Source organism: Elephas maximus, chromosome 21, assembly GCF_024166365.1.
Source record: "Elephas maximus indicus isolate mEleMax1 chromosome 21, mEleMax1 primary haplotype, whole genome shotgun sequence".
NCBI classification, from domain to species: Eukaryota; Metazoa; Chordata; class Mammalia; order Proboscidea; family Elephantidae; genus Elephas; species Elephas maximus.
Window position 1 is genome coordinate 81,050,248 of NC_064839.1, and position 15,139 is coordinate 81,065,386.

The following is a 15,139-nucleotide window of genomic DNA, read 5'->3' on the forward strand; positions in this document are numbered from 1 at the left end:
TTCCTCTTTTTCCAGAATACACAGCTAAACTACATTTCCTAGCTTCCCTTGCAGTTAGGTGTGGTCATATAACTGAGTTCAAGCAAATGAAAAGAGCTGTACATAACTTCAAGGTACAGCTGTATTAGGAAATCTCTAATATTTTCATGTTTCTACATGGTGGTTTGTTATGGTTGTTTTTAGGTGCCGTCAAATCGGTTGCAACTCATGGTGACCCTATGTACAACAGAACGAAACACTGCCCAGTCCTGCACCATCCTTAGAATCATTGTTACGCTTGAGTTTGTTGTTGCAGCCACTGTGTTAATCCACCTTGTTGAGTGTCTTCCTCTTTTTCACTGATCCTCTACTTTACCAATCATGATGTCCTTCTCCAGGGACTGCTGTCTCCTGATAACATGTACAAAGTATACGAGACATAATTCCACCAACCTTGCTTTTAAGGATGTACTTCCAAGACAGATTTATTCATTCTTCTGGTAGCCCATGGTAAATTCAATATTCTTCACCAACACCATAATTCAAAGGCATCGATTCTTCTTCCGACTTCCTTATGCATTGTCCAGCTTTCACATGCATATGAGGCAATTGAAAATACCATGGCTTAGTCCTCAAAGTGACATCTTTGATTTTTTAATACTTTAACGAGGTCTTTTGCAACAGATTTGCCCAATGCAATATGTCATTTGATTTCTTGACTGCTGCTTCCATGGGCATTGATTGTAGATGCAAGTAAAATGAAATCCTTGACAATGTCAATCTTTTCTCCATTTTTCATGATGTTGCTTATTGGTCCAGTTGTAAAGATTTTTGTCTTCTTTATGTTGAGGTGTAATCTATACTGAAGGCTGTAGTCTTTGATCTTCATCAGTGTTTCAAGTCCTCTTCACTTTCAGCAAGCAAGGTTGTGTCATCAGCATAAAGCCGGTTGTTAATGAGTCTTCCTCCAATCTTGATGGCCTATTCTTCCTTGGATTATTGCTCAAAAAATGGATTAAATAAATCAGAAAAACCAAACCTGTTGCTGTTGAGTCGACTCTGACTCATAGCAACCGGTATGGTGAAAGGATACAACCCTGATGCACACCTTTCCTGACTTTAAAATACACAGTATCCCCTTGTTCCATTCAAACAACTGCCTCTTGATCTATGTACAGGTTCCTCATGAACACAATTAAGTGTTCTGGAACTCCCATTCTCCGCGATGTTATCCATAATTTGTTATGATCCACGTAGTCTAATGCCTTTTCATAGTCAGTAAAACAAAGGTAAACATCTTTCTGGTATCCTCTGTTTTCAGCCAGGATCCATCTGACATTAGCAATGATACCCTTTGTTCCACATCCTCTTCTGAATCTGGCTTGAATTTCTGATAGTTCCCTGTTGATATACTGCTGCAGCCATTTTGAATGCTCTTCAGCATAATTTTACTTGCTTGTGATATTAACGATATTGTTCAATAATTTCCACATTTGGTTGGATCCCCTTTCTTGGGAATAGACATAAATATGGATCTCTTCCAGTCATTTGGCCAGGTAGCTGTCTTCCAAATTTCTTGGCATAGATGAGTGAGCACTTCCAGAGCTGCAACCATTTGTTGAAACATCTCAATTGATATTCCATCAGTTCCTGGAGGCTTGTTTTTGCCAGTCTTTGGAGCAGCTTGGACTTCTTCCTTCAGTATCATTGGTTCCTGATCATATGATACCTCCTGAAATGGTTGAATGTTGACCAGTTTTCGGTATAGTGACTCTGTGTATTCCTTTCATCTTCTTTTGGTGCTTCCTGCATCATTTAGTATTTTTCCCATAGAATCCTTCACTATCCCAACTTGAGGCTTGGATTTTTTTCTTCAGTTCTTTCGGCTTAAGAAATGCCAAGCATGTTCTTCCCATTTGGTTTTCTATCTCCAGCTCTTTGCACATGTCATTATAACACTTTATCTCCTCAAGATGCCCTTTGAAATCTTCTGTTCAACTCTTTTACTTCATCATTTCCTCCTTTTGCTTTAGCTACTCGACATTCAAGAGCAAGTTTCAGGGTCTCATCTGACATCCACTTTGATATTTTCTTTCTTTCTTGTCTTTTTAATGACCTTTTGGTTTCTTCATGTATGATGTCCTTCCACAACTCATCTGGTCTTTGGTCATTACTGTTCAATGCATCAAATCTATTCTTGAGATGGTCTCTAAATTCAGGTGGGATATACTCAAGGTTGTACTTTGGCTCCCATGGACTTATTCTAATTTTCTTCAGTTTCATCTTGAACTTGCGTATGAGCAACTGATGGTCTGTCCCGCAGTTGGCCCATGGCTTTGTTCTGACTGATGATATTGAGCTTTTCCATCGTCTCTTTTCACAGATGTAGTCAATTTTATTCCTGTGTATTACATCTAGTGAGGTCCACATGTACAGTCTCCATTTATGTTGGTGAAAAAAGGTACTTGCAATGAAGTCTTTGGTCTTGGAAAATTCAATCATGATCTCCGGTGTCGTTTCTATCACCAAGGCCATATTTTCTAACTACCAATCCTTCTTCTTTGTTTCCAACTTTTGCATTCCAATCAGCAGTAATTATCGGTGCATCCTGATTGAATGTTTCGTCAATTTCAGACTACAGAAGTTGGTAAAAATATTCAATTTCTTCATCTTTGGCCCTAGTGGTTAATGCATAAATTTTAATAATAGTCTTATTAACTGGTCTTCCTTGTAGGCATACGGATATTATCTTGTCACTGACAGCATTGTACTTCAGGATGGATCTTGAAATATTGTTTTTGAGGATGAATGCAATGCCACTCCTCTTCAAGTTGTCATTCCTGGCATAGTAGACCATATGATTATTTGATTCAAAATGGCCAATATCAGTCCATTTCAGCTCACTAATGCCTAGGATATCAATGTTTATGCGTTCCATTTCATTTTTGATGATTTCCAATTTTCCCAGATTTATACTTTGTAAATTCCATGTTCCAGTTATTAATGGATGTTTGCAGCTGTTTGTTCTCCTTTCAAGTCATGCCACATCAGCAAATTAAAGTCCCGAAAGCTCAACTAGATTCACGTCATTAAGATTGACTGTACTTTGAGGAGGCAGCTCTTCCCCCTGGTCTCTCATCTTCTGGCACTATATCCGACAATGTTCTGCTGCTATTCGTAAGGTTTTCACTGGCTAGTTCTTTTCAGAAGTAGACTGCCAGGGCCTTCTTGCTAGACTGTCTTAATGTGGAAGCTCAGGTGAAATTTGTCCACCATAAGCGGCCCTGCTGGTAATGGAATACTGGTGGTGTAGCTTTCAGCATCACAGCAACACACAAGCCCCCACAGTATGACAAACTGACAGACACATGGGGGTGCATGATGATATCCTAGGTTAAAGAATGCGTGGCAAACAAGTCTTGTAAATTAGAAATAGAGATTTCTGGAGAGATTTACAGGTTTATCTCCCCAGGAGTCATTCATTTACAGTCCAAAAGGTAATAAGCCTGTGGACCTTCTCCTATCCTCCTCAGAGAAGATTCATTTACAGGAGAAATATAAGGTCTCTCTCTCACCTCCTTCTCAGGGGAGGAGGGGCAGCTGGCCCAAAAGCCAAAAACTAAACTCACTGTGGTTGAGTTGATTCTGACTCAAAGCAACCTTATAAGTTCCAAGGTTTACAGTTTGGGACTTCCTATCCTGTGATGCAAATCTGTTCTGCAGGCATAGGTGACATCTGCCCTTATCACCTAACCCTCTGGAAAATTTAGGCATGAGAAAATGGTGCTAAGATGTTCTGCAAGTAAGTATACGATCTTTATCCCTGATCCAGAGGTCTAATGGTATTGCCAGTGTGTGCACGTTTGTATGGGTAAAACTGTGGAAATAGGCTATGAGATTTTACAATTAACTTTACCCAGAGAATTTGGTCTTTGTTCTTGGTTCCTGAGAGATCACCTCTAAAACCTTGAAATTTCCCCCAGATCACACCTGAGTATTTATACTAATGAGGTGACTCTTGGGTGGGGGCTGGACAAGCCAGAAAGATCTACCATGTGATATCAGCCCAGCCTCAGGGGAATGGGGCTGGAGGTTCAACCACATGGGCAATGATTCAATCAGTCATGCCTACAAAATGAGATCCCAATATAAAAAGTCTGAACGCAGAAGCTTCATGAGTTTCCTGGTTGGTGGTAGACATCAATACATGGGATAGAGTAATGCATCCTTTGGGACATGGAAGCTTCACATTGGGAATCCTCCCAGACCTCTCCTTGCATAGTTCTTCATTTACATCCTTTTTGCTGTAGTAAAACTGTAATTGTGAGTATAACACTTTCCTGAATTCTATGAGTCATTCTAGTAAATTATTGAATCTGAGGTCAGAAGTGAGGGTGTCATGGGGACCCCAAGCTTGTGGCTGGCATCTGATATCTTGGGCAGATTTGGTCTGGAAGATTGCATCCTTTAACTTGTGAGATCTGACCTAGATCTGGTGGTTAGGGTCAGAGGAAGAACTAACAAATTTGCATTTGGTGTCAGAACAGAATTGAATTGATTCTCTCATAGGGTAACATCTCAGACTCTTCACAGGTTCAGAGTCAACAGCCCATAAAAAAAGTTCATACATAGATACACGATGTAATGCATCGGCCTTATAAAAAGATTGTCACAGCTAGGGATTGCATTTCCCAGTCCTCTTCAACAATTTGGTGTTCCCTGGCGACTCAACCCTTGCTAAAGAAATGAAATCAGAAGGAATGAGTACAATTTTCTCCTTGCTTGCTTAAGATAAAATTCTTGACCCCAGACTTGTCAGCCCACTGTTCCTGCCAGCTAAGATGGGAGGGTCTATAGTAACCTTGGAAGTCATGTATTTAAGATGGTAGATCTGCTGTCTGCCTGACTTCCTAGAAGATGTGTGGACAAGTATCATTTCCTGACCCAGAACATATGCTCTGAACTGTGACTTGAATAAAAAATAAGTTGCTGTCTGCTTGGAGTCATTATCTTTTTTCCATCCTTTATTACAGAAGGTGATACCTGTTGGTATCGATTCGATTCTGACTCATAGTGACCCTATAGGACAGAGTAGAACTTCCCCATAGGGTTTCCAAGGAACAGCTGGTAGATTTGAACAGCCAACCTTTTGTTTAGCAGCCGTAGCTCTTAACCACTGCATCACCAGGGCTCCCAACAGGTAATATTACCCTAACTACTATAGTAGTCTCTAGAATCACAAAGAAAGAAAACTGCTCTTCTGCCTTTTTCCTCTATTCCTTCCTTCAATGTTTAGTTCAAGGAGATAAATCCCTGTTGTGTTGTTAGCTCCTGTTGAGTGGACCCCCAACTCATGGCAACTCCATGTGTTACAGAGTGGATTTGTTCTATAGGGTTTTCTTGGCTGTAATTTTCACAAAAGCAGTTTACCAGGTCCTTCTTCTGCAGAGACACTGAGTGAGTTTGAACCACCAACCTTTAGGTTAGCAGTCAATAGCAATTAGCTTGCTTTGGAAACCCTGGTGGTGCAGTGGTTAAGTGCTATGGCTGCTAACCAAGAAGTTGGCAGTTCGAATCTGCCAGGCGCTCCTTGGAAACTCTATGGGGCAGTTCTACTCTGTCCTATAGGGTTGCTATGAGTTGGAATCGACTCAACGGCAGTGGGTTTGGTTTGGTGGTTACCCAAGCTCCTCACCTAAAGCTAGGACTCCCAATATTTATCAATCAGCAGGAAAATTCACTTCAAAACCCAGGAAGACTTGGGTCAGCTACTGTACAGGGAAAATGACCTGTACGCCTTCAACCTTCTACTCTAGCTTCACATACATCCATCTGGGAATAACGTTCTTTCCTCATATTTGCAACCATCTTATCTGTGCTCCTACAGAACTAAGAGCTTACCGTAACTACAAGGCTAAAGTTAATTCTTTCCAAGCAAATGTATTTATTAAGTAAATATTGATCCCAGTTCTCAGTGTGTCTTCTTTTACTGTTTTAATTCTCTATATCCAAGGGCAGATTTGGTCTGTATGCACAAAGCTGACTAGCTAATTCTCATGGCACCTAGACACATGGCAAGCTCCATTGATGGGAAGTCATGAAGTTCCTTTTTCCATCATAAAGAACAGGAAGAACTTTAGGTTTTCCCACTGGCACTTGGCATATGCCTAGAGGCATTTTGAAACAGTTTGGGATTCTCATGGAGGACTATTTTTAAAATATCTAAGCCTCGGCAAGAAAGGTGGGTGCTTTTCAGTATGTATTCTTATAAGTAGAAAGTTTCCAGGATTGTTGAAATGACATTGCAACCCTAAAATCCTTTTTATTTGTTTACAGACAAAAAGGCTTAGGTATTCATAATTCAATATAAAGCCACATGCGATGATATTTCCTAACACTAATACTGTGAAAGAAGTGACATTAGAGAGGGATTAGTTCCTGCTAGATACACATTTTCACACAAATGAATACCTGATCCTAGTTTCACAGTAGAGCTTTATAGTTGCAAAGCCAAAATGCAGCAAAGATTCATCTTATCTTCTCTTCCTGTGTGCCCTAAAAACAAAAGTAACCTTGAATCACTGTTTCCTTATCACAGAGAGTAGAATTCCATCAAATATCTGTAGCACCAACTATGTCAAAACTATGACGGTAGCACCAAATCCTCAGTTTACCAATTTCAGGCAATAATCTACAAATATAGCTCCTCAACCTCCAAAAACTCATGAATATTCGATGCTTTAGGACCTTTTTTAATGTGCAGGTGAGAAGGCCTATTTTGCTTTTTTTAACAAAATTTTAGACTAAAACTTATAAATAAAGGTGACGGTTGGTGAAGACCAAATAGTCATCTTTCCTTTAGTCTAAACAAAATGCCTTGGGAATGGGCCTCAGAAGAAACATTCTTGAAGAAGTGTGGAGAAGCCCACGAATGTATTAGCTGTACATCTAGAAATACAGTTATATCTATCTACAGTTATTGCACAAGTTGTACATTATGTCACACTAGAGGCTTTTTAAGAGGTGATTTTTCATATGCATATAAGTTTACAAGAAGACTTTTTCTGTATTCAATAAGTTTCTAGCCTCTGAGACCCATAAGAGAACTTCTGAATTGACACTTTTTTTTTTTTCAGAAAAGGTATGAAAGAACCCTGGCAAGCAATAATTTAATATTTTCCTCTTCAGTCTAACACTCAATAAATCCAGTTATTTTCTTTAACCAAGATATATAAGTAAAATAAAGGTAAATGATATAGAATCCTCTAGACATACTTATGTGTATTCTGACTAAAGACCAAATTCAATCTAATTTCCACAATATGTGAAGAATAATTGGCAAAGTCATGCATCTTAGAGCTTGACTGGGTTTTATTTTAAGAATCAAATGAAGGTTTGTATAAGAAAGAACTACTATACAATTGGTCTCTCTTCACCTGGAACAATAGAGGAAGAAGGAGAGTCAGGAATAGAAGGAGGAAATGTAATGTGTAGGTAATTGCCTCCATGAACAACTGCCTCCTACCATGAGATCAGAAGAACTGGCTTGTTCCCAGCTATCATTACTGAACATTTTGATCAAAGATTCCATAGAAGAATCCTGATCAAAAAGGGGAAAAGGCAGAACAGAATTTCAAATTCTCATGGAATCCAGACTTCATGGAGCCATGAAGGTTCGATGAAACCCTGAAACTGTTGCCCTGAGAAAATCTTTAAACCATAAACCAAAAATGTTCCCTGAAGCCTTCTTAATCTAACAATAGTTTAGCTTAACTAGTAAAAAGTGTCTGCTTTGAACATTATACTCTTTTAAGAACTATCTATATGGAATCAAATGGATCACATCAACTTGAAAGATGAGACAGGAAATAAAGGGGCAGTTAATTTATGTTAATGGAGAGCAACAGCTCAGAAAAAGAGAGTGAGAATGGATGCAGCACTTGAGGAATGTAATCAACGTCACTGAATGGTACATATAGAAACTGTTGAATTGGTGTATGGTTTGCTGTGTATATTCTCAACAATAACAACAAAATAAATAAAATTACAAATTTAAAAAAGAAACAACCACTATAAGGTCTATAAGCACTAAAAAGTTTGTTTTAAAACCTGGATCTGGTCTGAAATGTAACATGTGAAAGGCAAGTCCATGAAAATTCATAGACTGCAAAGACATTTCTCCTTACTGGTAGTTAAAGTCACACTTGAAACTCATTATTAATTAGTTATCAAATTAATAATTAATACCAAGAAAGGAAAACTAAACAAAAACATAATGCATATAAATCATATTTATAGACCAAAATATTTATGACTCTGTTGGAATAACTAGTACTAGCCTTGCCATCCTGTTGTAAACAACTAGAAAACTGAACAAAATGTTCAAAACAGCTGTTTCCAAAATCAGACACATGATAATAAGTATCACAGAATCTGATCCATGAGAAAAGAGAAACAAACAAGGGAAGTCCTACAATTACAGGTTTTTGCCTGAAGCCACTTTCCAGACATAGCACGAGGGGAAAGAATCTAAGCAATGCCTGGTGGTACCACTGTGTGAGATCAGAGAAGCTAGAGTTGAAGGAATTTGTCTGACAGAGTCCTAGAGAAGAGGGTCTATACAAAGAAAGAGACCCAGAAATCTATCGAATCCATCGCTGAGCACTAATGTATTAATGGATAGGGTTCAACTCCCCGAGGCCAAGCAAAGAACTGCTAGAGAGCTATAAAGCAAACAATTCCCAGAATTCATGCCAGGATGGGAGATAATCAAGATCTTACCAGCCAGTGTGGAAAAACCTCATGAAACACCTGGGGCATTCAGAAGAGACCCTGGCTGGAAGCGTCATACCTTAGAAGCAGAGTTACAGTAGGCTTAGAGTAACAGCTATTCTAGACTAATCCTAACAAAGCCTAAAGAAAGTCCCCAAAAAGGATAAAGCTGAACTGCAGGTTATTTAGCTGCCTGCCAAAAAAAAAAAAAAATTCAACATATTTTAAAGAAATTGAACAAAATTAAGACACTGATCAATGTGCAATTCAAAATATCCAGCATCCAAAAAGAAATTACTAGACGTGGCAAGGAGCAGGAAAATATGGCCCTAAACCAGGAGAAAATGATTCAATAGGAACAGACCAATAGGATGACAGAGATGATTGAATTAGCAAATACAAACTTTAAAAGAGCGATTATAAATATGTTCAAGGATTTAAAAGGAAACATGACTATAATGAACAGAGAAAAGATATTTTTAAAAATGAAATGGAAGTTCTACAGTGATGAATCTGTGAAACATTTCATAACATGGAGGAACCTGGAAGGCATTATGCTGAGTGAAATTAGTCAGTTGCAAAAGGACAAATATTGTATAAGACCACTATTATAAGAGCTCGAGAAATAGTTTAAACATAGAAGAAAATATTCTTTGATGGTTATGAGAGGGAGGGAGGATGGGAGAGGGGAATTCACTAATTAGATAGTAGATAAGAACTACTTTAGGTGATGTGGAAAGACAACACACAATACAGGCGAGGTCAGCACCACTGGACTAAACCAAAAGCAAAGAAGTTTCCTGAATGAACTGAATGCTTTGAAGGTCAGCGTAGCAGGGGCGGGGGATTGGGGACCATGGTTTCAGGAGACATCTAAGACAATCAGCATAATAAAATCTACTAAGAAAACATTCTGCATTCCACTTTGGAAAGTGGCATCTGGGGTCTTAAATGCTAGCAAATGGCCATCTAAGATGCATCAATTGGTCTCAACCCACCTGGATCAAAGAAGAATGAAGAACACCAAGGACACAAGGTAACTATGAGCCCAAGAGACAGAAAGGGCCACATAAACCAGAGACTACATCAGCCTGAGGCCAGAAGAGCTAGATGGTGCCTGGCTATAACCGATGACTGCCCTGACAGGGAACACAACAGAGAACCCCTGAGGGAGCAGGAGAGCAGTGGGATGCAGACCCCAAATTCTCACAAAAAGACCAGATTTAATGGTCTGACTGAGACTAGAAGGACCCTGGTGGTCATGCTCCCAGACCTTCTGTTGGCCCAGGACAGGAACCATTCCCAAAGCTGACTCTTCAGACAGGGATTGGACTGGACAGTGGGATAGACAGGGATGCTGGTGAGGGGTGAGCTTCTTGGATCAGGTGGACACTTGAGGCTATGTTGGTATCTCCTGCCTGGAGGGGAGATGAGAGGGTAGAGGGGGTTAGAAGCTGGCAAAATGGACACGAAAAGAGAGAGCAAAGGGAGGGAGCAGGCTGTCTCATTAGGGAGAGAGCAATTGGGAGTATGTAGCAAGGTGTATGGAAACCCTGGTGGCGTAGTGATTAAGTGCTATGGCTGCTAACCAAGAGGTCGGCAGTTCATATCCGCCAGGCGCTCCTTGGAAACTCTATGGGGCAGTTCTACTCTGTCCTATAGGGTCGCTATGAGTCAGAATCGACTCGACGGCAGTGGGTTTTAGCAAGGTATATATAAGCTTTTGTGTGAGAGACTAACTTGTTTTGTAAACTTTCACTTAAGGCACAATAAAAATTTTTAAAAAATGAAATTTAAGTTCTAGATATGAAACATAAAATGTCTGAAATTTGAAAATCCACTAGAATGGGTTAATATCAGTTTAAACACTGAAGATCAGTAAATGTAAAGACATAAACCAGTTTTAAAAAGCACAAGAGAAAATAACTGGAAAAAAATTTCAAAGCCTTGGTATTCTGGTCTGATACACATGTAATTGAATTCTGAGGAAGAAATGACAGGGCAGAAAAATATCTGAAGAAATAATGGCCAAAAGTACTTCAAATGTAATGAAAAGTATAAACTCACAGATCCAAGAATCTTAATGAAGCCCAATGGATAAATGGTAAGAAACTCACACCAAATCACATTATAATCAACTTATTGACAGAAAGAAAAAAGAAAATCTTAAGAAGCAGTCAGAGAATAAAAGATATATTACATATATGGGAACAATGATGAGATTGACTGCAGACTTCTCAGAAACAACGAAAGCCAGAAGAGAGTAAAACAGTATTTTTAAGTGCTCAAGGGAAAAAAAAATACTATCAAGCTAATATTTTAAATCTAGTGAAAATATACTTCAGAAATTAAAGTTATATAAAGACACTTTCAGACAAACAACGTTTGAGAGAACTTGTTGACAACAGACTACACTACACGAAAAGATAAAGGAAGTTCTTCTGGTAAAAGGACAAATGATATCAGATCAAAATAGACCCACAAAATGAAAGAAGAGAGTGAGAAATGGTAAATGTAGGGGGAAACATAAAAGGCTTTTGTCTGTGTTTTTAAAATGCAGTGAAAAGATAACGGTTTAAACAAAAATAGTTCCGTGTATAAGCAAGACGTATGACAACAGTACAAAGAATGTGTAGGAGGAAATGGAACGTTCTTACACTGTGCATGAAATGACATATTTTTGAAAGTTTATTATAACGATTTAAAGATGAACATTGTAAACTCTAGAGGAAACTCTAAAAAGAAGTTATACTTAATAAGCCAATTCTGGAAATAAAATGGAATATTTAAAAAATAAGCAATTAATAAAAAAAAATAAGGCAGGAAAAAGGAGTGAAGAAGAAAACCTGATGGCAATAAATGACAGGACCCAGACTTAAACCCAAACATACGGTCGATCCCTGTTGTTCACGGGCTCTGTGCTTGTGGATTTGCTCGCTTGCTAAGGTTTATTGGTGACCCCAAATCAACGCTTGCGGCACTGTCACGGTCATTCACGGACATGCACAGGGCGGTAAACGTTTTGAGTCACCTACCACCGCCTTCCCAGCTGAGGTTGAACAAGCTGATGCTCTTCCTTCTTGTTTCAGCTCTCATGCTATAAACAAGCGTCTGTTTCACAGTGTATTTAGTGCCATTATTGTGCTTTTTATTGATGATTTCACTGTTTAAAATAGCACTGAATGATAGTGCTGAAGTGGTGTCAAGTATTCTAAGTGCAAGAAGGCTGTTACGTGCCTTATGGAGAAAATACATGTGTTAGACAAGTTTCATAAGCTCTGTTTAGGGAATGACCTATAGTGCTGTTGGTGGTGAGCTCAATGTTAATGAATCAACAATGTATATTAAATAAAAAAGTGTCTTTAAATAAAGGTATACATAAAACATCGTTTTGTATTGATCGGTTGGTAAGTTTGTGACCAGAGGCTTGCAGAAACCTAATTCTGTATTTTTCCTGGGAGCAATGGTTCAATGTTCACTAATTCAGTGTTCCTGGCAACCGGCGCCATTGAGTCAATTCCAACTCATAGCAGCCCTATATGACAGAGTAGAACTCCCCATAGGGCTTTCAAGGCTGTGATCTTTATGGAAGTAGACTGCCATATCTTTCTCCCATGGAGTAGCTGGTGGGCTCAAACAGGCGACCTTTTGGTTAGCAGCCAAGGGCTTAACCACTGCGCCACCAGGGCTTCTTATTATAGAAACTATTACCATGAATAATGAGAATATACATTACGGATGTAATATAAACACTAGAATCAGAAGGTAAAAAAAGTGATAAACAATCAAGACGCGGGTGTCATCTACAAAAAATATACTTCTAAATAAAAAAAGATGCAGATCCCACTTTGAAATGTGGCGTCTGGGGTCTTAAATGCTAACAAGCGGCCATCTAAGATGCAGCAATTGGTCTCAACCCACCTGGAGCAAAGGAAAATGAAGAACACCAAGGCCACACGACAACTAAGAGCCCAAGAGACAGAAAGGGCCACATGAACCAGAGACCTACATCATCCTGAGACCAGAAGAACTAGTTGGTGCCCGGCCACAATCGATGACTGCCCTGACAGGGAGCACAGCAGAGGACCCCTGAGGGAACAGGAGATCAGTGGGATGCAGACCCCAAATTCTCATAAAAAGACCAAACTTAATGGTCTGACTGAGACTGGAGGAATCCCGGCGGCCATGCTCCCCAGACCTTCTGTTGACACAGGACAGGAACCATCCCCGAAGACAACTCATCAGAAATGAAAGGGACTGGTCAGCGGGTGGGAGAGAGACGCTGATGAAGAGTGAGCTAATTATATCAGGTGGACACTTGAGATTGTGTTGGCAACTCTTGTCTGGAGGGGGGATGGGAGGATAGAGAGAGAGGGAAGCAGGCAAAATTGTCAAGAAAGGAGAGACTGAAAGAGCTGACTCAAGAGGGGGAGAGTAAGTGGGAGTAGGGAGTGAGATGTATGTAAACTTATATGTGACAGACTGATTGGATTTGTAAACGTTCACTTGAAGCTTAATAAAAGTTATTAAAAAAAAAGATGCAGATAGGGCAAAAATAAAAATATATATAGCATGCAAACACTAATCATATGAAAAGTGGAACAGCTGTATTAATAACAAAGTAGCCCCCAGGACAAAGAATATTACCAGAGATTAAGAGCATCAACTCATTAGGAAGACATAAGAAATATATATATACTTTTTTAATAGCAGAACTTCAAAATAAATTAAGGAAAAACTGACACAACTGAAAAGAGAAATAGATAAATCTACAATTATACTTGGATATTTCAACAATCCTTTCTAAGTAATTGATAGAACAAGTAGACAGAAAACCAATAAGTTATGAAATATTTGAATAACACTGTCAGCCAATTTGATCTAATGGACACTTATAGAACACTCATGGCACAGTGGTTAAGAGCTTGGCTGCTAACCAGAAGGTTGGCAGCTCAAATCCACCAGCTGCCCCTTTGAAACCCTATGGGGCAGTTCTACTCTGTCCTGTAGGGTCACTATGAGTCGGAATTGACTTGACAGCAACACACATGGGTACCCAAAAAATCAGAGTACATATCTATTCTAATATACATGTGTATGTAAGACATTCACTAAGATTGACCAAATGTTAGGTCATAAAATAACTCTATGTTATTTTTAAAGTAATAAAATCATCCAGAGTATGATGTTTAACCATGTGAAATTAAGTTAGAAAGAAACAACAGAAAGACATTTGGAAAATACTCGATTACTTATCAATTAAACAACAAACTTCTAAATAACTCATGGACCAAAGAAGCAATCAGAAGACAAATTAGAAAATATTTTTAACTGAATGATAATAAAAACATAACAGATCAAAATGTGTACGGGATAGTTAAAGCAATGCTTGAACAGAAATTTAGCATTAAATGTGTTCATGAGAAAAGAAGTCTCAAATCAATCTTCTAAGCTTTCACCATAAGAAGGTAGAAAAAGAAAGACAAATTTACAAAAAGCTACTAGTACCAATAGTATATCAAGATCACCAAAAACCAAACCAAACTCATCACCATCAAGTGGATTCCAACTCGTAGTGACCCTACAGGACAGAGTAGAACTGCCCCACAGAGTTTCAGGATCACAGGCTATATATATACATGAAAAGCAATTGTATTTCTATACTACAATGAACAGCTGAAAATAAAATTTTAAAATAATACCATTTACAATGGCACAAAAACATGAAAGAGTTAGGGATAAACTTAAGACATGTGCAAGACATATCTTACACACATTAAAATCTACAAAATACTACCTAGGGAAATTAAAGACTAAATAAATGGAGAGATATACTATGTTCATGAATTAGATACCAGCTGTTGAGGTGTTAATTCTCCCCAAATTGATCTATAGATTAAATGCAACCTAATCAAAATCCCATCAAGACTTTTTTTTTTTTTTAAGAAATTGACAAGCTGATTCTAAAATGGATATGGAAATGAAAAGATCTAGAATAGCCAAAATTATTTTGAAAAGAAGACCAAAGTTAAAGGACTTACCCTATTTTCTCTTAAGGCTTAGTATAAAGTTACAATAATTAAGACAGTGTGGTTTTAGTATGAGGATAGAAATTAAGATCTATGTTATAGATTAGAGCCCTAAAATATACCCACATATAATGGTCAACTTATTTTTGTCAAAGCGCCAAGGTAATTCAATGGGGAAAAGATAGTCCTTCAACAAATGATTTTGGAACAACTACTAGATAATACTGAAAACAAAAGAAGCCTCAACCCTTAAGTCACACAAGGCACAAAAATACATTAAATGAATCATAGACCTAATTGTAAAACTAAAATTATAAAATATCCAGAAAAAAAGGAGAAAATCATTATAACCTTAAAGT